The following is a 21,576-nucleotide window of genomic DNA, read 5'->3' on the forward strand; positions in this document are numbered from 1 at the left end:
CTTACCACTCTGTGCAGAAGGCACTGATTATCTGTCTCCTCCACCATCCTGTGGTTTCTCAAGGGCAGGGACTGAGTCCTCCGCGTGCTTGTACTCCAGTACCCAGCATAGTACCTGCACAGAGTAGGCCCTCAAAAACACTCTCCTTAGAGTAACTGGACATCAGAGGAGGGAGCTGACTCAAGCTGCCACGGTTGCCCCTAGGGCCCAGGCCCTGCCCACCTGGCTCCCCCTTCATGCCTAGAGCTGGGCGGAGCAGATCAGGGAGGAACCGGAGCCAAGTTCAGAAGGGCAGGCCTTTCCCTCCCCCTCAGCTGCTGAATAGCAACGTAAAAAGATTCTCTCTTTACACAAGTGCCGACTACAAATGCTGGGCAAAGCTCTGCATTCCTCCTATTGTTGGGATTTTCCTGTTTCTGCCCCTGAAGATGCCACTTGGGAGAAGTAGGGCTCTTGAGCAGACGAAGTCCTGAACACAAAGGACTCCTTCCAGCCTTGGCTGCGGCTCTGCTCTGGGCGATGTATTTATCTGAACTTCTTTAGCAAATTACACCTTCCAGAGGCCTGCGGACTTGCAGCCAAGGGTGATTTCCCCGGGGAAAGAAAGCACCTTACAGAGTCAGTAGGGAGGCTGTGTTCCCTGAGTGGAAAGACACTTTTAAGCACAGCTGATGTTTTATTCTGTCAAGGAAGTAAAAGCTTCTGTATACAAAAGGGCCCAGAAGGGAGGAAGAAGTAACCCTGAACTTGAAAAAAGAAACACAAAATCTCTAGAGTTTACAGAGCCTGGTTATCTCCCAAGCCAGCTCCAGTTCTAAGCAAGGCCAAATGTGTAAGTTCTGCCCATTGCTTCTCCTCTCAGTAGCTATATGCTTTCTGTGACTACAGAAAGGTCCAACGTGTGTTATCTTTCCCCTCCCTCACTCCTTTCTTTCAAATTGTCTCCTCCCTCCCTTTTTGTCGTCACTCCTCTCTCCATTTATTCTTTCTTTATAATCTTTCCCTCTCTCTCTTGAGCTTGCACACACATGCACACACACACAGCTTCCCTATGAAATGCCCTCACGTCACATTCCCATTTCTCCTCTATCCTTCCCACCCACACCATCTCTGGACCCCCAAGTCACCCTCCCCCACCACACAATCTCTGAGCCTTACCTTCTCACCTGCCCCCCCCACCCCCCGTCTGCTAGCTCGCTAAAAACATTTAGCTGAATTCCTGTCCAATTCAACTTACATTCATGTGAAAAGTTATTAAGCATCTACTATATATAAGGCCCTGGACTAAGGGCTGAGGTTTCAAAGATGGGTAACATGTTAAAGTTTATTTGGGAAGACAGATGTGAACAAATACTTTGGATGCAGTAGGTTAGGTTATAAGATAGAGATGGTCACAGATCTTGAGTGCCCCAAGTGGGTGCCTACCCTGAAAGTTAAGAGAAAGCTTCCAAGAGAAGTTGATGCCAGGTGAAGATAGGTGGAAAGGAAATTCCAAAAAGAGTTAGCAACATAAACAAAGGCACAGAGACAGGAAACTGTGTGGCGTCTGAGAGGAGCTGCCATAGAGCAGTCTGAAATTGTCACGTGGGATGTTATAGGAGATGAGCCTGATGAAGTACTAGGAGAAGGTTCTAGAAGGCTCTTTAAGCCAGGCGAAGCATTATACTTGTTCTGTACAAGATGGGGAACCCATGAATGCCTTCAAGCAAGGAAATCACATGATACTGTTGGCTGCTGAGTAGAAGGTGGACCCACCAGTGGTCAGACTGGAGGCAGGGAGCAGTGCTAGGAGGTGTTTCTCGTACTCCACTTCAGAAATGACGAGGGCATGGACTAGGTCAGGGGTGGTAAGGACAGAGAGGAAGCAATAGATTTGAGATATAACTGGTTAAAAGAAAAATCATTGCTATTTGGTGGCTCGCTGGAGTGAGGAGTAAGCGGGACAGAGTGTGGGTGGTGTGCAGGTTTGTGGCCCAAGTCACTGAGGAGAAGGAGCAGCGCCTTTAATGGTGCCTGGATGATCAGGGGTGGAGTTCTGATTTCCAGGGCAAGAGTAAGACTGTCAGAGGCTCTAAGCACTGAAAAGATTATGTTGTCCTTCCTGTGTACATATCAAAATAAAATCAGTGCTAACCTGTAATTGTAATAAAGGTCAACAGAATTTTGATTTTTCCCAAGATATCATCAATTTAAATATATGTTTTAATATACATATGTATTCATACACATGCATGCATGCATGCATACATACGTATATTCTTTCGTGACCTTCTTTCTTCACAGCTCCTTTGCTCTGTGGCGCCCTCTGCACCTGTTTTGTCTGTTGGTGGCAGTGGTTTGCGGAGTGAACGGGACAGCGTGAAGAGTCAGTCTGGCTCAGAAGCTCAGATGAGGAGGGAAGGAGAGAAAGAAGAGAATCCAAGATGAGGGGAAATTTGTTTTAGGGGAAGAAATGTGATTATGCTTATAGGCTGAGGGGGGAAACAAGAAAAGAGGGTGATAGTGAAAATACCGGTGAGAAAGGAGGAGTGATGGGTGCGGCAACATCCAGGCTTCAGGAAGTGGGGGTTGAAGAGGCTGGAAGAGGCTTGGCTTTGCAGCAGGAAGGACCCTGCAGTCTTGGAGGCTGGAGGAAACGGGATGCAGGTGTGGATAAACATGCAGGTGGGATGGGAAGTTGGTGGCCTCCAGTGTCTTAGAGAAGGGGACGTGACGAGGATGGGGATTTGGGGGGCCTTAGGGGCAGTGGAAGACTTGGCCCTGGTATTGAAAGAGAGCAGATCCAAGACAGCAATTCACATGTGGAAATTTCCTCAGCATCCCCCTAACCCATCGCCTCATCCCCTCACTGCTTCCTCCCTGCCAGAACCTGCCATCAACAACAGCTTAACCAGGAGGTTAAACCAGAGACAAAGGCAATGGCTGTGAGAGCCACTGTGGAGACAAAAGGTCAAACCCCCTCTCCAGGGACCAGCCCACTCTTCCCTTTGCCCTGGCTCATTGTAAACCCTCATCCCATTCCGTATCCCTGGGCCTCCTCGTGAGTTCCTCTCACCAGATGTGTGCTTGTACATCATCTCCATGCCTTTCCCTCAACTCGGATTAATTCTGTTGTAGGCTGAGTGCAGTTTTCAAACACAAATTTCATGGAGTTCTGTCTGCTCAGAGCTATTGAGCTGGGACACACACACACACATACTGGGTATCTTTGGGCATGGTTCCAAACAGCTCTCCACAAGCTCAAAAAGTTTTTGAAGTTTCAGGCCGAGTGGTTAAGTTCGTGCACTCTGTTGTGGCAGCCCAGGGTTTCGCAGGTTCCGATCCCGGGCGCAGACATGGCATGGCTCATTGGGCCATGTTGGGGTGGCATTCCGCATGCCACAACTGGAAGGACCTGCAACTAAGATATACAACTATGTACCAGAGGGATTTGGGGAGATAAAGCAGAAAAGAAAAGAAAAAAAAAAAGATTGGCAACAGTTGTTAGCTCAGGTGCCAATCTTTAAAAAAAAATTATTTTTGAAATTTCATATTATGTTTTTAAAATATTGCAATATAATAGTCTTCTTCATAATATATTTATTTTTGCTATCACATAAATTTATTTTAAACCACTTACTAGCAAATATAATTGACATTCCAAGAAGACATTCCGTGTTTGTCCTGTGGCTCCTTCTATGCCTCAGGGCGCTGCTGAGCTCTCCCAGGGGTACCTGTACCTTGTTTGACAAACATAGATCTATTCTTACTGGTTTCTTCTTTCTTCTTTGCAAGCCGACCAATTCACTCTCAACAATACAGGTGATGTGTTCGCATTTGATTTAGGTATTATTTAATTGCACTAGATGGATATAATGTTGGTTGCAAAGAAGAGCTGGTCCCTCTGAGCCCAGAGAGGGTAAGTGACTAGTCTAAAGTTCCAGAACAAGTTAGTGGTAGAGTTGGGACTTGTCCCCAGGAGTTCTGTCAGTCAGGACTCTTCCATTCTTCCACATCTTCATCCTTTGATGTTTTTGCATATCACGTCTAGTTCTAAAATTATGTAATTCTAATAAGGGTACAGAAGTTAATCCCTGCGCATCTTCAAGCTACCTTCTCTTCTTGAATCCATTACTCTTTATCATTAACCTTTGTCTATAAACTCTAAGCAACTTTATATACTCTCTTCAAGACTGCATTTAGGTCTTAGACAAATTGAATTAATTAATAACCCAAATAAGTCTAACTACTTTTTATAAATGATTCTTTGTTGGTGGTGGGATTTACACTATTAGCTCAAATGCCATTTTCAGTAAGATCACTCTTCCTCCAAAACCTACAGTGGCTCCCCATTGCCTATGGCATCAAAGCCTTCCCCACCTCTTTCACTTGCTGCCCTGGGATTCAGAGGTCCAGGCTCAGAATGTTGTGTGTTACTGCAGAGGATAGGTCAGGCCCTATTTGGCCCTTGTCACATGATTTGAAGACTAGACAAATAGGGTCTTGCCAACAAGTGAAGAAGAGCTTGCTAGGAAAGCAGAAAAGGGAACAGCAAAGGGGTGTAGCCTGGGGGTGGCCCCGGGAGACCGTTCTTAACAATCCTGTTCAGTTTCCCCATAACTGAAGTCCGCTCCCATCCACTTTCCTTTCATTGTTGGCTCCTTTTCTGCTCACACTATGCACAGACAGCCACCCAAACTCTTCCTGTATATTCCCAAACTCCTCGTATCCATACTGTCACAACCTCCTCCTGAGAGGGCCTCCTACTCCTGGACTCTTCTCCAATCTACTCACTACACAATTGCCAGAAGCAACTTCTTGAAACTGCTTTTGCGTGTGTGTGTGAGGAAGACTGGCACGAGCTGACATCCGTTGCCAATCTTCCTCTTTTTGCTTGAGGAAGATTGTTGCTGAGTTAACTTCTGTGCCAATCTTCCTCTGTTTTTTGTAGGTGGGACATTGCCTCAGCATGGCTTGATGAGTGGTGTGTAGGTCCACACCCAGGATCCAAACCCACGAACTCTGGGAGTAGAGCGGAGTGGAGCGCGTGAACTTAACCACTGGGCCACGAGGTTGGCCCCGACACTGCATTTTTACATTCTCCGTCCCCTGTGTATCCTCTTCCTCCTGCTCAATCCATCAAGTCCAAATGCCTCAGTTGGACCTCAAAATCTTCCAGTAACCATCCTCAGCTCTAACAACTTCATTTCTTGCTGCTCCTGTACATGAAATTCTCCATGAATAAAATAAATGCCTCTCACCTCAGGCCAGTGGGCCTAACACCCACGGTGGGTGTGGAAAATTAGAAGAGGTGATCCATTGGAGCCAATGAGGGCTCATGGAGCATAAATTATCCCACTCCCTAGACTCATTTTTTCTTTGATGGGGTTATCTGACTGTTAGGTCAGGAGATGGTATAAACATACAATATCTGGATTTCAGCCAAGCTGATTTTTTTAACAACCTTCTGTACGAGGTTGAGGAAGTCATGTGAACTGGCTGTAATGTACTCCCACTTGTCTGATGTGTAACTGTATTAGCTAGGATGTATGCCGAGCTGTCGTAACAGAGACCTCAAAACTACAATGGGATAAGTAAGAAACACAGAGTAGTCTGGGTGGCTCTGGCTGTCAGGACGGCTCTGTCCCATGACGTCTCCCAGGGACCCAGGTGTCCTCCATTCTGTACAGCCTCCATCTGCAAGTCCAAGTCGAGTTGCTGCCAGATCCACATGCCGGCCAGCAGGAAATGGAAAAGAAGATATGAAGACTTAGCAAATTCAGTTTTTAGGAAGTGAATTGGAGTTTGCACATATGGCTCCCGCTCATATCCCACTGGTCAGAGTCCTGTCACATGGCCCTCCTAGATGCAAGGGAAGCTGGGAAATGTAGTTGCTCGATGGGCACCATGTACTCAAGAGGGAGCAGGGACTCCACTGAAAGGAAGGGGAGAGCGTATGTACTGGGGACAATAGGAGCCTCTGCCACAGTAACATTTGGTCAGTCATTTCTCCTCTTTAGCCCTCATATCCCTACCTATTATAGGAGGGTAGTAATATTTGCCCTTCCTATTTCACAGAGCTATTTGGAGGATAAGATAAAATCGGACACACGAGGACTTTGAAATATTTTTTAAAGAATTTTTTTAAAGTGCTGTGCTAGAATGCAAAAATGGTACAGCCACTTTAAAAACCAGTCTGTCTGTTTCTTATAAAGTTAGACAAACACCTACCATGTGATCCAGCAACCCCACTCCTAGGTATTTGCCCAAGAGAAACAAAAACTTATGTTCACACAAAAACCTGTAAACAGATGTTAATAGTGATTTAGTCATGGAAACAATGTCAATGGATAAAGAAACTGGTACATTCATAGAATGAAGTACTACTTACTCAGCAATGAAAAGGAATGAATTATTGAATATATGAGATAAGTTGGAATGAATCTCAGTGCATTATGCTAAGTGGAAGAAGCCAGACTCAAAAGGCTTCATGCTGTATGATTCAATCTATATGACATTCTGGAAAAAGGGAAACTGTAGGTATAGAAAACAAATCAGCGATTGCGGGGGGCGCAGGGTGGGACGAGCAGCTGACCACAAAGGAGCGTGAGGGAGTGAGGGGTGTGGAACTGTCTCGTACCTTCACTGTGCTGCTGCTGACATATCTATGTGTGTTTGTCAACACTCAGAACTCTACTAAAAAAGGCACATTTTATGCACTAATTTGTACCTTAATAAACTTGAGCAAAAAAAAGAAAAAGTGCTATGCTAATACAAGCTATTATTAATAATCATCTACCTAACAGCTCAATCAATGAATTACCTTTACATTTGAATGAAACGCTATGGTTTATAACTTCGTTTCCCATATATTTCCTCAAACGAATCCCCCAGCAGCCCCGGGAGGCAGCAGCCAAGCCTCCTTCTCCTCTTTACCAGACGAAGCTCAGAGTAGTTCAATTATTTGATAATATCACGTGACTAGTAAGCGACACAGATGCCATTTTAACTTAGCTTTCTGATTTCTGCTCTTTTCTCTTCCAATGCCACTATGCTGTTTAGGAGTTTTGGATAATGTCAGATAAACCTCCTTCCCCCCACCAAAGAAAATCTGCTGGTTTGGAGCAGGAACAACATCAGACCAGTGGTTTTTTGAAACTGCAGAACTGCCTTGCCCTGGCGCCCCGGGCGGGATCCTCTGAAGACTGTCTGTCTCAGGCAAGGCTGCGCTCTCCTCCCCGGGGATTGCAGTGTGACTCAGGCAGCAGGATGGGGCCTCCCTGGCTGTGGGAAAACAATGCAAACAGACTCGATGACTTCCAGAAATCAGCCCCCTTGCAATTTACCAATAGCACCCTTCCCCCGGGCCATCGCAGTGGTAGATCCAATGGCTAGAGTCCCAGGGACAGAATAAATAGCAGAAAAAGCAGGATGATGAGACCCACCTAAACAAAGAGGACTGTGATGGGAAATGGGTGCGGGTGCTGAGTATTTAAATATTTCATCTTAATCTGTGCATTAGAAAGATTGCCCACACCTGGCCGATTCACATTTGTCTCTTTCCATAGCATACCAGTCATTAATATTTGTTTCACATATTAGAATGAATGGTTTTCACATGTGTTAGGTAGTTTGATTCTCCCGACAGAGAAAATAATATTCCTCTCATGCTTGTCTGCAGGTGAGAAAATAGGACCCAGAGAGCCAAGTTAAATCTAGCTCTCTAAATTGAGCTAAGCTAAGATCAAGCAAGACTTGAACCCATCTTCTCCATATAAAGTCCACATTCTTTTTTATAACCCGCATTCTTTTCCTTACATCACTCTATCTCTGATTCTTACAGCCAGCAGGTGCAGGACCTGCCCTCGCTGACCGCACAGGCTGGGGGAGCATCGTGAACATGTTGCCCACCTTGGTGAATCGAATGGCTCAGGATGGGCTATCCGACAGCTCCTCACTGGCAGTTGTTGTCGTTTGAGGAAGATTAGCCCTGAGCTAACGTCTGCCACCAATCCTCCTCTTTTTGCTGAGGAAGACTGGCCCTGAGCTAACATTCGTGTCCATCTTCCTCTATTTTATATCTGGGACGCCTGCCACAGCCTGGCTTAATAAGCGGTGCGCAGGTCCCCACCCCGGGATCCGAACCAGCGAACCCTGGGCTGTCAAGGAGGGGCACGCGAACTCAAATGCTACGCCAATGGCCAGCCCCAGTTGTTTTTAATAATATACCTGTCATTAGTGAATCTTTTAAATCAATTTCTATTTATTTATTTAAACCCGTTAAACCTTTTGGAGGAAGCAAGCTCTTCAAGTATTATCCCGCCCTCTGCAAAATATTACTTTTTTCATTTCTCTTGAACTGACCTCTTCCAAATTGCAATGATCGTTCCCTATTCCTCCTCTTTCAGGTTAGGTGAATGGATCTTTCCAGGCGGGCCTTTCACTGTTTTATTCACGTGCTCTGCTCTGTTTCAGTGTTCGGTTCTCTGTGGGTCCACCTTGTCTTTGTCCAAAGACGGTAATTGCCAGGAAGACCTCATTTCAAGATGGTCCCCAAGGCCCGGACTCCAACGAGGCTTTGAGAATTAGGCGCTTGTGCTTAGGGAAGACTTTCAGAGAAACGGTTTGCAGAGCAGAATAAAATGATGTTTTCATTTCATTAAGGATTTACTTTCTCAAAAGAGAAGTGGTATATACTGCGACAACTCTTTCATTCTTCAAACCCTGCCGCCCTCTCACATCGTATTTTTTCTGTATTCACTATTTTCCAACTCAACTCACCCCAAATAACCCTGTTCCGTTTACCCTCCTGCAGGCTGAGGCGGGCCCCCTCTGAGCGCCCATGAGCACTGCAGCTTCTGTGCTGCCTAATTACCTGCGCTATGAAGCCAGGAGGAGCCCAGCCCCAGCTGGAGCCCAGCTGTAGAGAGATGGAATATTAAGACATTTTCCTTTCTTCCGAGTCCTTGTTAATTCTTCCTGGTGGTGATTAGCCAGTTATTTTTAGCTCTGTCTCAGCTCCCTGGTTAGTATTCAGGGCTGGTTTAGACAGCACTGAGGCGCACTCAACATGTTAATGCTCTCATTCCCTTTGCTCCCATTGGAGTGAATCAAATGAACTCGCAGGGTGGGCCCAGCCCCCAGCCCCCAGCCCCCAGCCTCCCCAGGTGCACCCTTTCCAGTTGCTCCCTGACGTGTTGGCTTCTGTCCAAAGTGCCTGCAGCTCTGGGGCCAGGGACAAAGTCTTACGGGAGGGATCTGGAAAATGAGCAATTTGGAAGCCATATGAGGATGTAAAAATAACATTGCACCAGGAATGAGGGAACCAAGGTTTTAGTCTGGATTTTGTCACCAGCTCCCTGTGTAACATCGGGCGTGTTACCTGCGTTTTCTGAGCCATCAGTAAAACAGTGCTGCTGGACCACTCGGCCCCTAAGTCCTTTCCAGGACTAAGATACTACTGAGTCACTAAGTCCACAACAGGAGCTGAATATGAAGACACCCAAGACTGTGTGAGGACATCGTAAAAGGGAGATGCTGGTGCCATTTTCTCTCTTCCTTTGGTCCATCTGGCTTGCCTTTTCCAAAGCTGATCCTTACATGAAGTCATTGTTCTCGCTGCACATCCCTGCCTCAGCCTCCTTCCTCTCCACATTAATCCCTGGTGTAAGTAATCTCCCATGGAACTCCTAGGGGGCTGGACATGCTCGGGAGCCTCTGTAGGTGCAGCAAAAAAGCGTGTCTGGAGAGAGCTGGACACTGGTACAGTTCTGTTAACAAGATGGAGGAAGCCACTAGGCATAAGAAAACCATCCAATTCCGTTCCATTTATCCAGCCTGGGAATGATGAATTCTCAATTATGGATCTTGCTATACTTCCTCAAGCGGGGATTGACCCCAAGCCAGTTCAAAGGGATGTGCGCATGGCCATTTTTCCAGCAGTTCACCTTGCTTTGTGCCGTGGCAGGGCCAGCCCTCCGCCTGGGATGCTGTTTCCTCCCTTCCTCCTTTGCAGCATGGGGCTGATAGCTGCCTGGCTAATAGTCATAAGTAAGGATTAAATGTTATGAATTCACCTATATAATTTGGCCCAGTGCCCAGCATGCAGTAGGCGCCACTTTGCTTTTTTGTTAGCCCTGGCTTGAAATTCATTACTAATTGCCAGCTTTTACTGAGTGTCACTCTGGGCCAAGTGGTGTGCAGTGTACAGGTGTGCCCAGTGCTTTACAGTGAGGACCACTGTACCCTGTTACAGAGTAAAAATTGAGAACTACAGGAAGTAAGCCGCTTGCACACGCTCACACTGTTAGTGTAAAGCTGGACTTGAACCCAAGCTCTCTGAGGCCAGAGTCTGAGCTTTCAACCGTATATGTATATATACACATACAGCCTCTGAAGATGAAGATATGATTTTTTTAAATGCATCTTTGAGGGTTGCACTCACTTTTAAAATTCCCACAAGCCCTGCACAAAGTAGATTTTAATAGATATTTTATAATAAATCAAAAGTACGAGCAGTCCCTTCCTCATACCTTTCATACTTTCATAGCCAACCACACGTTCTGCCCTGTCATTTCTCTCCTACGGAAGCTCACAACAAACTCCTCTGCATCCGCACCGTGGTTCCGCATTCCCCTCATCTCATTTTCAAGGTCACGGTTTGTAATATCTGCACAATTTTTGAGCCAAGCCATATCAGCAGTGGACCCTACCAGTTTCCTTTGGCACCAAGATGTCTCCTGGGCTTCCTCCAGTCAAAGCCCCAGGCCTTTCCTTCACCGTCACCTGCTCCTGGTTGCTATTGAGAGCTGGGCTTGCAAGTACCCCTTGGCCCCTCTCCCAATCTTCTTTGAGGGCACAGCTCTTACTGGGCTGACCTCTGCCCCGCCCACCCCTGTGACCAGGTTACAGTTTGATGGTCACTTCTGGAATAAGTCGAGAGTATAACAGGTGTGGGGACAGTCAAGCATCGCTAACCTGTGGCTGTGAGGCAAGCCCTGGAATACATGTGTGGTCCCCTTTAAAAGGTTCCCACTGCTTCTACCAGGGCTGTGCCTTGATTGACCAGTAATCCCTCAGGGTGCAGTTCAGATAACCATGTCTAGGAAAAAGACTTTTAAGTGGAACAGACTGGCTGACTCTGCAAGCCTGGGTCAGGCGGGACCAGTCCTCTCCGGCTGGGCTCGGACAGCCTCACTCCGTCTTCCCTCCCACTTCGTCCTTCTGAGCGACCCCGCCTGTCCAGCCACTGAGGGAGAGAGCTCTTGAACTTGCTGCTGTTTGCGCAAAGGTCAGGCAAAGCCCAGCCCAATGCATCAGTTTTTAAAAGCCCCTTCTGCCACAGGTCCTACTCGAAGGGATGCCAGCTGGCTGACACTTGTCCCTCCATCACGCTGAGTTTTGGAATTGAAGGAAACTCTTGTAAACCCTCTAATGTTGGGACTACGTTTTATTGCAATCATAAATGGCACTCAATGGCACAACAGGTGCACTGGGCACTTGGTTAAACAATAAATGCAGTCTGCTTTTCTTCCTATTCATCCAGCCCAGCAGGCCCTGAACAGCTGGGGAGGGGCAGCTGAGCAGAAACCCAGGCGTGTATTGCTGTGAGAGAATCAGAGACAGAGTGTTCTCATCTTGGACTCAGGGAGTACATCGTGGATGTTGACACACAGGGCGATTCTTACACACCTACATGGTGTGGGGCCCAGGTCAAATACCAGTTTTCCAGCTGTGTGCCCTTGGGCAGGCTGCTTAACTGTTTTCAATCTGTTTTCTCACCTGTGAAATGAAAGTACTAATATTAAGGATAATTCTGAGGAGCAAATGAATTAAGGGCCTGAGTGTGGGGCCTGTGCTCCTTGTCAAGACAGCCTATCCCCTGGGGCAGTGTTTGAAAACCTGCCTCTGAAGCTTGTCCTCAGCCAGAAAATCCCTAAGGCCAGAGTTAAAAGAGAGTTATGGGGGCCAGTCTGGTGGCATGGTGGTTAAGTTTGCATGCTCCACTTTGGTGGCCCAGGGTTCACGGGTTTGGATCCCAGGCATGGACCAAGCATGGCTCATCAAGCCATGCTGTGGTGGTATCCCACATAAAATAGAGAAAGATTGCCATAGATGTTAGCTCAGCAACAATCTGTCTCAAGCAAAAAGAGGAAGATTAGCAACAGATCTTAGCTCAGAACCAATCTTCCTCACAAATAAATAAATAAATAGAATTATGGATCTCCTCACAACCATTAGGAGGGATACTATCAAAAAACAGAGAATAGCAAGTATTGACAAGAATGTGGGGAAATTGGAACACTTACGCCTTGTTGGAAAAATGAAAAATGGTGCAGCTGCCATGGGAAACAGTATAGCGGTTCCTCAAAAACTTTCAAATAGTATTACTGTATGATCCAGCAGTTCCACTTTTGGGTATATATCCAAAAGAATGGAAATCAGGGTCTCAAAGAGATATTTGTACACCTGTATTCATAGCAGCAATAGTCACAACGGTCAAAAAGCAGCAGCAACCCAAGTGTGTTCATTGACAGATGAATGGATAAACAAAATGTGGTATGTACATTCAATGGAATATCATTCAACCTTAAAGAAGGAAGGAAACTCTGACACATGCTACAACATGGATGAAAGTCAAGGCCATTATGCTAAGTGGATAAGCTAGACACAAAAAGACAAATATTGTGTGATTCCCTTTGTATGAGGTACCTGGAGTAGTCAAATTCATAGAGACAAAGTACAATGGTGTTGACCAGGGGCTGGGAGAGGGGAGAATGGAGAGCTGTTGTTTAATTGGTACAAAGTTTTAGTTTTGTAAAATAAAAACAGTTCTGGAGATTGGTTGCACAACAATGTGAATGTAATTAACACAATTGAATATACACTTAAAAATGGTTGAGATGTAATTTTTTTTTTTTAAAGATTGGCACCTGAGCTAACAACTGTTGCCAATCTTTTTTTTTTTTTTTTCTGCTTTTCCTCTCCAAATCCCCCCAGTACATAGGTGTATGTCTTAGTTGTGGGCCCTTCTAGTTGTGGTGTGTGGGACACCACCTCAACGTGGCCTGACGAGCGGTGCCATCTCTGCGCCCAGGATCCGAACCAGCGAAACCCCAGGGCTGCTGAAGCAGAGCGTGCGAACTTAACCCTGGGGCCATGGGGCCGGCCCCTAAGATGGTAATTTTAATGCGGATTTTACCAGAGAGAGAGAGTGAGTTAAACTTATGGAGCAAATGGTAGTGATGATAGTGACTGGTAAGAGGGTTCTTCCAACCAGGGCAGGCACTAGAGTGAGGCCCTCGTCATGCCAATCCGGGGCTGGCGGTCAGGGGTCAGCTTCCTTGGCCAAGTTTTGGCCTCACCTTCCAGAGTCTGCAAACGAAGCAGAGTGCATTTGTCTGTGTGAAAATGTAGACTTTTCATTTGCTTTATTTTCTCTGCAGTTGCAGATAATAACAATAACGCCAGTAGTAAATGTTATCAAGCATTCACCTGGGCTTTGCAGACATCGTCACCTTCAATTTTTACAGCAATCCAATTAAGTTGGTGTTATTATCCTCAGTTTACAAGTGAGGAACCAAAGTTCAAGGGATTGAGTAAGAATAAATGAGTTCCGTAATTAAGCTAGCCAGTCCTTGGCACATAGCTTCAGGGGTCATGATGGTGTGTGCTGGGCACAGGAGCGTGCATGTAGCTGGAGCTTCTCTGCGGCCTCCGGGTAGTCCCAGGACCATTGAGGAGACATACAGAGTGAAGGAGGCTCAAAGTGGAACCTTGAGGTTATGGGAAAGGGCAGCACAGAGACTCAGAAGTTCAGGAAAAGGAGGAGGCACTGCATTGGCCGGAAAGGGGGAAGTTAAGGGGGCCTAAATTCTAGGGGACAGGAGGTAAATAGTAGATTTAGATGGAAAAGCAGTATTAATTAGCAGAGGAAAGAGAAGTACAGTTACGAACAGATTTCCCAATGTGGGTAAAAAGTCATTAGGTTGGGGAAATCCTACATAGGGCTTGCTATTGTAAGCATATTTAAATGCATGTAATAGCTAATATTTATTGAGCCCTGGCTGCGTGCCAGGAATTGTTCCAAGCTCTTCACATACAATAGTGCATTTAACCCTCACAGCAACCCTCTGAAGGTCTTATCCGTTATACTAACTTTATAGATGAAGAAACTAAGGCTCAGAGAAGTAAAGTGACTTAGTCTACCATCACAGAGCCAGCAGAAGGGACTACAGAGCCAGGATTTAAATCCAGATAGTCTGACTCCAGAACCCAAACACCCAACCCCCACTCTATGTGGTTTGCTGATATGGAGTAATCATCCAACCAAAATTATTTGCATTTAGTTATAAGCATGAGTGAAAGTCTTGTTTGGCCAGAGATTACTATTTTGAGATTGATTGCTGATGTTCATGCTTTGCGCATCGCACATATCACAGATGCTCACAAAAGCCTGCAGATGAATGTGGGGAGCTGCAGAGAGGGGAGGCTCAGAATGGGTGATGAGGCTGGATGCTGTTTCTGACAATAAATCCTGAGTTCACCCCTGCGGATCCTGTATTCACTACGCAGCCGGCTGAGATCACGAGAGGAGCTTGCAGGGATCAGAAGGGACCTAAATTAGTCAGGAGGTGGTGTTTTTAAGTGACAGAAGCCCAACTCAAGCTAGCTTAAGCAAAGAGGAAAATCTCCCCAAACAAGCTGCAGGAACAGCCTGGGGTGGAATCTGCTTAGAAACACACACACTGTCATCAGAGACCTCATTAAGCATCAGTCTGCAATGAAGGATCCTCACTAACCTTAGGTCACTCTTTCTGAAAATTTGGCCACAGGCCATTTGCATGAGAATCACGTAGAGGAGTGAGGTGGAGGAGAATGTTAAAAATGTAAATTTCTGGAAGGGATTCTAGACCTACTAAAGCAGACTCTCTAGGGATGTGGCCCAGCAATCTGCATGCTACACCAGCTTCCAAGGTGACTCTTGCAATTCAAAATTTGAGACCCACTACCTAGTCATGTGATTGTTCCTCTGCCACACTGTCTCAGGGAACAATGTTCCTTTCCCAACATCTCAGTGAGTAGTTATCCAACAGTGTAATTACCTGATTCAAGCCGTTTTCCCCACTGGACTGGAGGCTTCATGAGAGCAGGGACTAAATTTTCTAGTGCAATGCCCTCCTTTGTATCTCCATTGATTAAAGTCAGTGTCTGGTGCATCGTGAGTACTCAATACATATTTACTGAACGAATGAATATACAGTCGGCCCTCAGTATCCACAGGGGATGGGTTCCAGGACCCCTGTGGATACCAAAATCCACGGATGTTCCAGTCCCTTAGTCGCCCCCCCTTATCCGAGGGTTCCACATTGGCAGCTAGGGAAGGCTGACTGTAATGACAACAGAATGTCAACAGAATACTCTCACTTACTTTTCTCATTTAATCCACACAACAACCCTGCATGAGGTAGGTAGGCGAGACATTATTATTTCACTTTTTCAGGTCAGAAAACTGAAACCTAGAGAGAGATTGGTTTGTTCAAGTCAAGTAACTAGTAAGTGGTCTCTCAACTCTCATTCTGTGGTCTTCCAATATGCTCATTCAAACAGGGTGGTGCAAGGGTTCAGTGGAGTTTCCAGGTCGCCATACAGGTGTTCCTAGAAAGGCAGAGGTGGCACATACAATCGCATTCCCACCCATTCCGCAGCCGCTGTCCTGGGCACTCCTTCCTATTTTATTACTCTCTCTCTTGTTCAGCTCAACCTCTTTAAGTGTTTCATATTGAACTGACTCCTCTCCTCTCTCCAGGGGTCAGGAGAGGAAACCAAAGGAAGAGTGGGAAAAAGGAGAGTCCAGTTCCTCAGAGACCCACAAATCAAGTCTGATCTGCAGACAAGGGGACAAAGATCTTCACATTACACTCCAATACGTCCAGACCCAGTCTGCTGTCTGTGCACCCCAAGATCAGAACCACACACACATCGAGCAGTGGAGGGACAACCACTGTCACCATCATGATGACGGCAAATAGCAGCAATCCCCTGGAAAGATGAGATGGAACATCTAGGTGTTTTGTCACCGAGGTATCAATAAGTATTTACTGAGCACCTCTCATGTCCCTAACAGTCTGCTAGGTACAAGGGAGGGAAGACAAAACGAAGATGATGCAGACCCTTGCCTGGAGGAGCACATAGCATCCTTCACGCTGGAAAGAATGCCATGTTAGGACACAAATAAGAGAGAAATCAAAGAATGTGTTACATGCCAATTTTAATGCTGTGGGAGGTCAGGAGTGAACTGTTTGGGCCAGAGGGCAGAGAAAGTGTCAGGGCAAATGTGACTGGGTCTGGAGAGGCAGTTCCAATTTTAAAAGGCTGTGGAGAGGGGGAACATGCCTGAGAAGGGAAGAATGCCCCTGGCAGGAGCACGGATGAGGGAAGGGGTTCCGGCCAGCAGGAGGAGGACAGCCCGGTGGTTGTCTGTTTTGCTCATCCCGCTCTGGGCTCTGCCCCTCGCTAGCTTGTGCTTTCATTTCCTCTCCCATAAAACCGGATGGTGATGACGATTATAATAATAAATACCTTACAAATAATAAACATCACAATAGTCTACTCCATTGGGTTGTTGTTGGAAGGATTAAATGAGTTTATACATGTAAAGAGCTTTTTGAAAGTGCTTGGTTTGAGTAAATAGTAGCTGTTTTCATTCAGCAACATTTCTTGAGCTTCTGCTCTGTGGCGGGTGGGCAGCATGGTAGGGGTGAAAGACAAGATCCTTCCTCTCAAAGATCTCCCAGGAAGCAGAGGGAGAAAGCCAGGTGACCCAAACAGAGCATAACTGCATGTGCTAAGTGCACCACAGAGGAAAGCACAGGGCACTATGAGACTCCAGGATGGGTCACCTCTAAGCCTGCCTAGAGGCATCCCGGGAAGACTTCTCAGAGGAGGTGATGACTGTGGCATCCAAAGTGAGAAGTTTCTCAAATGAAGAGGAGAAGGAGAGAAAGGGGTCTGGAGGTGGAGGAACCACCAAGTACTGGAAGCACCCAATGTGGTGGACGGGAGTAGAAGGCGTGCAGCATGGGGAGAATTGAGATTGGAGAGTTAGGTGAGAGAGGGTCTGGAGGGCCTTGGGTGCCATGGGGAGTAATTAAAGGGGCTGAAGAAGAGGAGTGGGTAGGCATGTGGAGGCTAGATCTAAGCGTGAAGACCCTCACTTCCCTGGGCCTCATTTCCTCGTCCATAGGAAGGAAGGCTGGGAGAGCCAACCCCTATGCTCACTCTGAGAACTGAGGGGCATCAAACCTGTCTGGGGGGTCCCTCCCCACACTGCCCCCTCATCCTCCACCTTGCCTGCTAGGTTTATACAATCGCCAGAGCAGCTACAGGGCTGCAGAGAGGCACAGGTTAATAGACATACCTGAAATGTTGTTCAATCATTTATTCCACAACTATTTATTGAGCACCTGCTATGTGCAGGCACTGGTGAACAAGGGGAGATGAGGTCCCAAGTGCAGAGCCCAGACTCCTGAAAATGGGACAAGAAAAGGCCCTGCAGAATCTAGTCTGGTGGCCCCTCTCTCGCGGCTCATGCAAAGACAGCACCTGTCTCTTCTTGGCAGAAGGAAGCTGCTCGTGTGCAAGGCCGTACGCGTTAGGATGGGTGGGATAAGGCACGGTCTTTGGCCCTTCCTCCCTCCCGTGGAAATCTGTCTTGCCTTCCCATTAAGACTTGAAATGGGAGCAGGCACAGTCTGCAAGCAGAGACCTGGCAGGAGGGTCTGGGAACCCTAGAGCAGGCCCAGTCTCTGCAAAGACAGGCAGACTAGCAGCTTGAGCAGCTTGTAGCAGTTTAGGTAAATATAAACTCTCTTGTTCCCAGGCTATCCAAATCCCACCCCACAAATGCTTCCACACCAGCCTCTGGGCATTGTCCCACGTAAAGGAATGCTTTCTTTGTTAAATCTTTTAATCCTGCTGTCTCTTATCTTGCCCACTCCCCCACATTCCCACAGATTCCTAGGGAGTCCTCTCTGTTCTGTTGCAGATTTATCCAACTGGAACCAGCGCAAGTCCAGGAACAATTGGAAAGTAATGGGTTGGAGTGATTGCCGTCCTTTGCCCAAAGACAAAGGTTTAAGATGGGTGGAGCCTAGTGTCAGAACTAGGTCCAAGGTTGGGGACAGAAACTGCCCACAGGCTATTCCTGGGGACTGCTGACGGAGACACCCAGTCCTAACTCTCAGTTATTCTAGGAACTGGCCTGTCTTGTTCCAAAACCTTTTTGTCCACCACGTGACTGCCTCTGGGATGTCCCCAAGAGCAATCCTTGATTGTCCCAGGCCAACGCCGTCAGGTGCCCGTGGTCTCCTCACCCCACTGCCAGGGCTCTGCGTATGAACCCTAGTTTCACCATTCACCTGCTGTAGATTTGGGACCTTATGAAAAGTAGGAACGACATTTACTTCACATAATTATCGTGAACTGTAAATTAGATAATATGCATAAACCACATAGTAGATGCTCAGTAACTGTTGGACTCATTCTTTCTTTCTTCTAGGTAGTCTGACACTCAGTCAACAAAAATTTCATTGAGCATCTACTATATGCCTAGTTCTGTGTTAAGCACCATGAGAGATAGAGTAGAGGTATCTTCCACATGGTTCTACCCCCAAATCAGTCAACTAACTAACCAGGAAATAGACATTATGGGCTTGCTCTGCACCCAGGATCATGCTAGGAACATTAATGAATTATACTATCCATGAAGCATGACACCCTCCCTTCCCATGAGACTCTTACTATATGGAGATAACATATCCACAGAAAGAGTTAAATAACAACTTAAGACCTAGTAATACTGAAAGAACAAATACAAAAACCGCGTGATGTGCACAATTCACTGCTGAAGGGGCCGGAGAGTCTAGCAGAGCAGAGGAGTCCTCAGTCTAGACATTTGGGGATCAGGAGGCCATGTGAAGAGGACGGGAAGGAATCTGGGCATCCCCAGTTACATTACTGGGGTTTTGGTGGTTGTGGTTGTCATAGTTTTGGTCAAGAGAAGGGGTTAAAACACGTAGCATGGGCCACACTGTAGACCAGGTGGACCAGCCGGGTGATCAAGAGCTGTGGGGTCTGTTCCCTGGGTGAGTCCACCTACTCTGTCCCTTCCTTCCTGAGCAGCCTGGAGCAAGCGACAACTTCTCTAAGTCTCGTTCTCCGCAGACAGGAATAATAGTAGTTTCTACCTCATGGAGTTAGAAAGATTATATAAGATATTTTCATATATATCAATTAACATAGCAGCAGGCACTTATGTATCAATGTGCCAGCATTTATTATTATTAATAACATAAGGAGAAGTTACAGTATTGTTTGTTGGGAATGGAAGCCATCCTATGCCTTGAAAGTCTTCTGGTTTGCTAGGAAAAAGGTGACAACCACTACAGTATGTGAATTGGATTTTTTAAAATTAGTTTTCATGTTTTATTTGCTAATTTACTTGATTTAGAAATATAAACTCCAACTACTCAACAAAGGAAAACTCTTAGTGTTTCATTTATCTCAAAATCCATTTTCTCCCATCCAACACAAGAGACAGTCCTTGGAAGATTCTGGGTAAATACACACATGCCCTCTAGGCCTGCAAGAGAGGGCAGCGTGGGGCACACCTGCCTTCTCAACCCAGCTGGTCTCAGCCTGGGACCTGGCTCTGGGTGTGTAGATTTCAGTCCTATTTCTTCTCCTGGCAAGCTTTAGTAGAGGGGCTCAAAGAACTCAAGGCAGTTGTCTATTGTCCACAATAAGTAGGAATGAGATTAGCAAGAATACTGGAAATCCACATTCCGCCCATACTGCTTCTTAAACAAATCCTTTACTGCGATCGCTAACAGGCCCTAACATCGACTGATCTTAAGTCCTCCGCCTGTTCCTGCTCTGGGGGTTGTGTTAATGAGGAGAGCCAAAAGGCACTGGCAAAGAGCAGAGAGAGAGGGAGGGGGAAGGAGATATACAGATTGACCATTAGTCTTGAATAATTGAGAGTTGACGCTATTTGAAAGTTGATTTTGATACTGGTTTGGCCAGAGCTGGGGCCCAGGAGGCTTCATTCTAGCTTTGTCCTAGTAACCAGGGAACCAAAAGCCAGGGCTGTGTGGTGCTTTTCTAAATGGCAACAGCTGCTGCTATCATTACCCAAAGGAAGGTGTTTCAGGGGGACGATGGCCCCTGTGAGGTCCTTCAGCTGTATTATTATGAGTAGGGAAAGGCTCTAGGACCAGGCTTTGGGACCACATAGCCCCAAAGACAGTGGTCTTCCACCAGTCAGGTCTGCCAACACAGGTAGGGACAAGTGAACTGGGCCTTTGTCTTAAAGTTCCTGAATTTTGGAGCCTCAGGAAGGGGCTTTGCAGCTTCAGTTTTCCTTTCAATCCTATTTGCTAGTCTTCCATGGGAATTAAGATCAGGGCAGGGATGGTATTTGCCGCAGGTAGAGACTTGCCATCTCTATGCTTTCTTGGCAGAGAGCCCCCATTGTGAGTGAACCAGAGACTGGGTCACACTCCTTCTGCGTCTGCGGGGGTGGCAAGCTGGGTCTATCTGAACATTCAATCTGTGAATTCAATACCTGAGGAGTTTACTTCTGTGTTCTGTGGGGTTGCCTCATCCACCCAGAAAGAGGCACTCGGGGGTTTGCAGGGCACAGACTGGGACTCTATTTGAGCTATGGGACCCTAGCAAAGTACCCAATGCCCCTGAGCTTCAGTTGCCTCTTCTATGAAAAAAGGGGCAAAATGGGGGGCTGGCCCTGTAGCCGAGTGGTTAAGTTCGCCTGCTCTGCTGCAGGCGGCCCAGTGTTTCATTGGTTCAAATCCTGGGCGCGGACATGGTATTGCTCATCAAACCATGCTGAGGCGGCGTCCCACATGCCACAACTAGAAGGACCGACAACGAATAATATACAACTATGTACTGGGGGGCTTTGGGGAGAAAAAGGAAAAAAAATAAAATCTTTAAAAACAAAAAAAAGGGGGCAAAAATGTTTCCACTCAGAATTGCTGGGAGGAAGATATAAGATCAAAATTCTCAGTGTCTAGCAGAGTGCCTGACAGACATCAGCCAACAAAATTGCCTTCCCCCTCACGTATCCGACGGTCCCAGCATTTGAGGTCTCTTGACAGGGGCCACTCATCCCTTCTGAGGCGGGGATCCCCAGGCAGGAGCTGCTGTTGGCAAAGACCCATCTGTTGAATTAACACTGCTCTTTATTGTTCTTCACACCGAGGGACTCCAGATACTTGAAATCTTCGAGGCTTCCACCTTGAAGGACGATAAGACACTTCTCTGCCTCTGAAAAACTGCAGCTCAAATTCAAGGCAAGTGAAACCAAGGAAAGAACAAAATGTCATGGGAACCTTCTGGCTACTCTGAGAGGAAACCATGGAAATTGGGATAAGACAGCATTTTCCTCAATCAGCAGGACCACCAAGCCAAACAGAGCTTATGGGACACCCAGGATAAAGTGTGCATTCCAGTCGGTTCTTCGGTTGATTCATGAAGAGCATGGAACACAGAGTCAATTTGTTAGAAGAGGTGATA

At 46.6% G+C, this 21,576-nt stretch overlaps 1 long non-coding RNA gene across 1 annotated transcript in view; it reads left to right on the forward strand.

The window, feature by feature from the left end:
• The window catches only part of LOC123277659 (uncharacterized), a 60,010-nt gene extending 41,303 nt beyond the window's left edge, over nt 1-18,707 (forward strand). The window contains exon 4 of the long non-coding RNA XR_011494931.1: nt 15,788-18,707. This is a non-coding gene — a long non-coding RNA (uncharacterized lncRNA). The remainder of the gene's footprint in view (nt 1-15,787) is intronic.
• The last annotated feature ends 2,869 nt before the right edge of the window (nt 18,708-21,576 follow it).

The sequence above is a fragment of the Equus asinus genome, chromosome 16, assembly GCF_041296235.1.
Source record: "Equus asinus isolate D_3611 breed Donkey chromosome 16, EquAss-T2T_v2, whole genome shotgun sequence".
Lineage (NCBI taxonomy): Eukaryota > Metazoa > Chordata > Mammalia > Perissodactyla > Equidae > Equus > Equus asinus.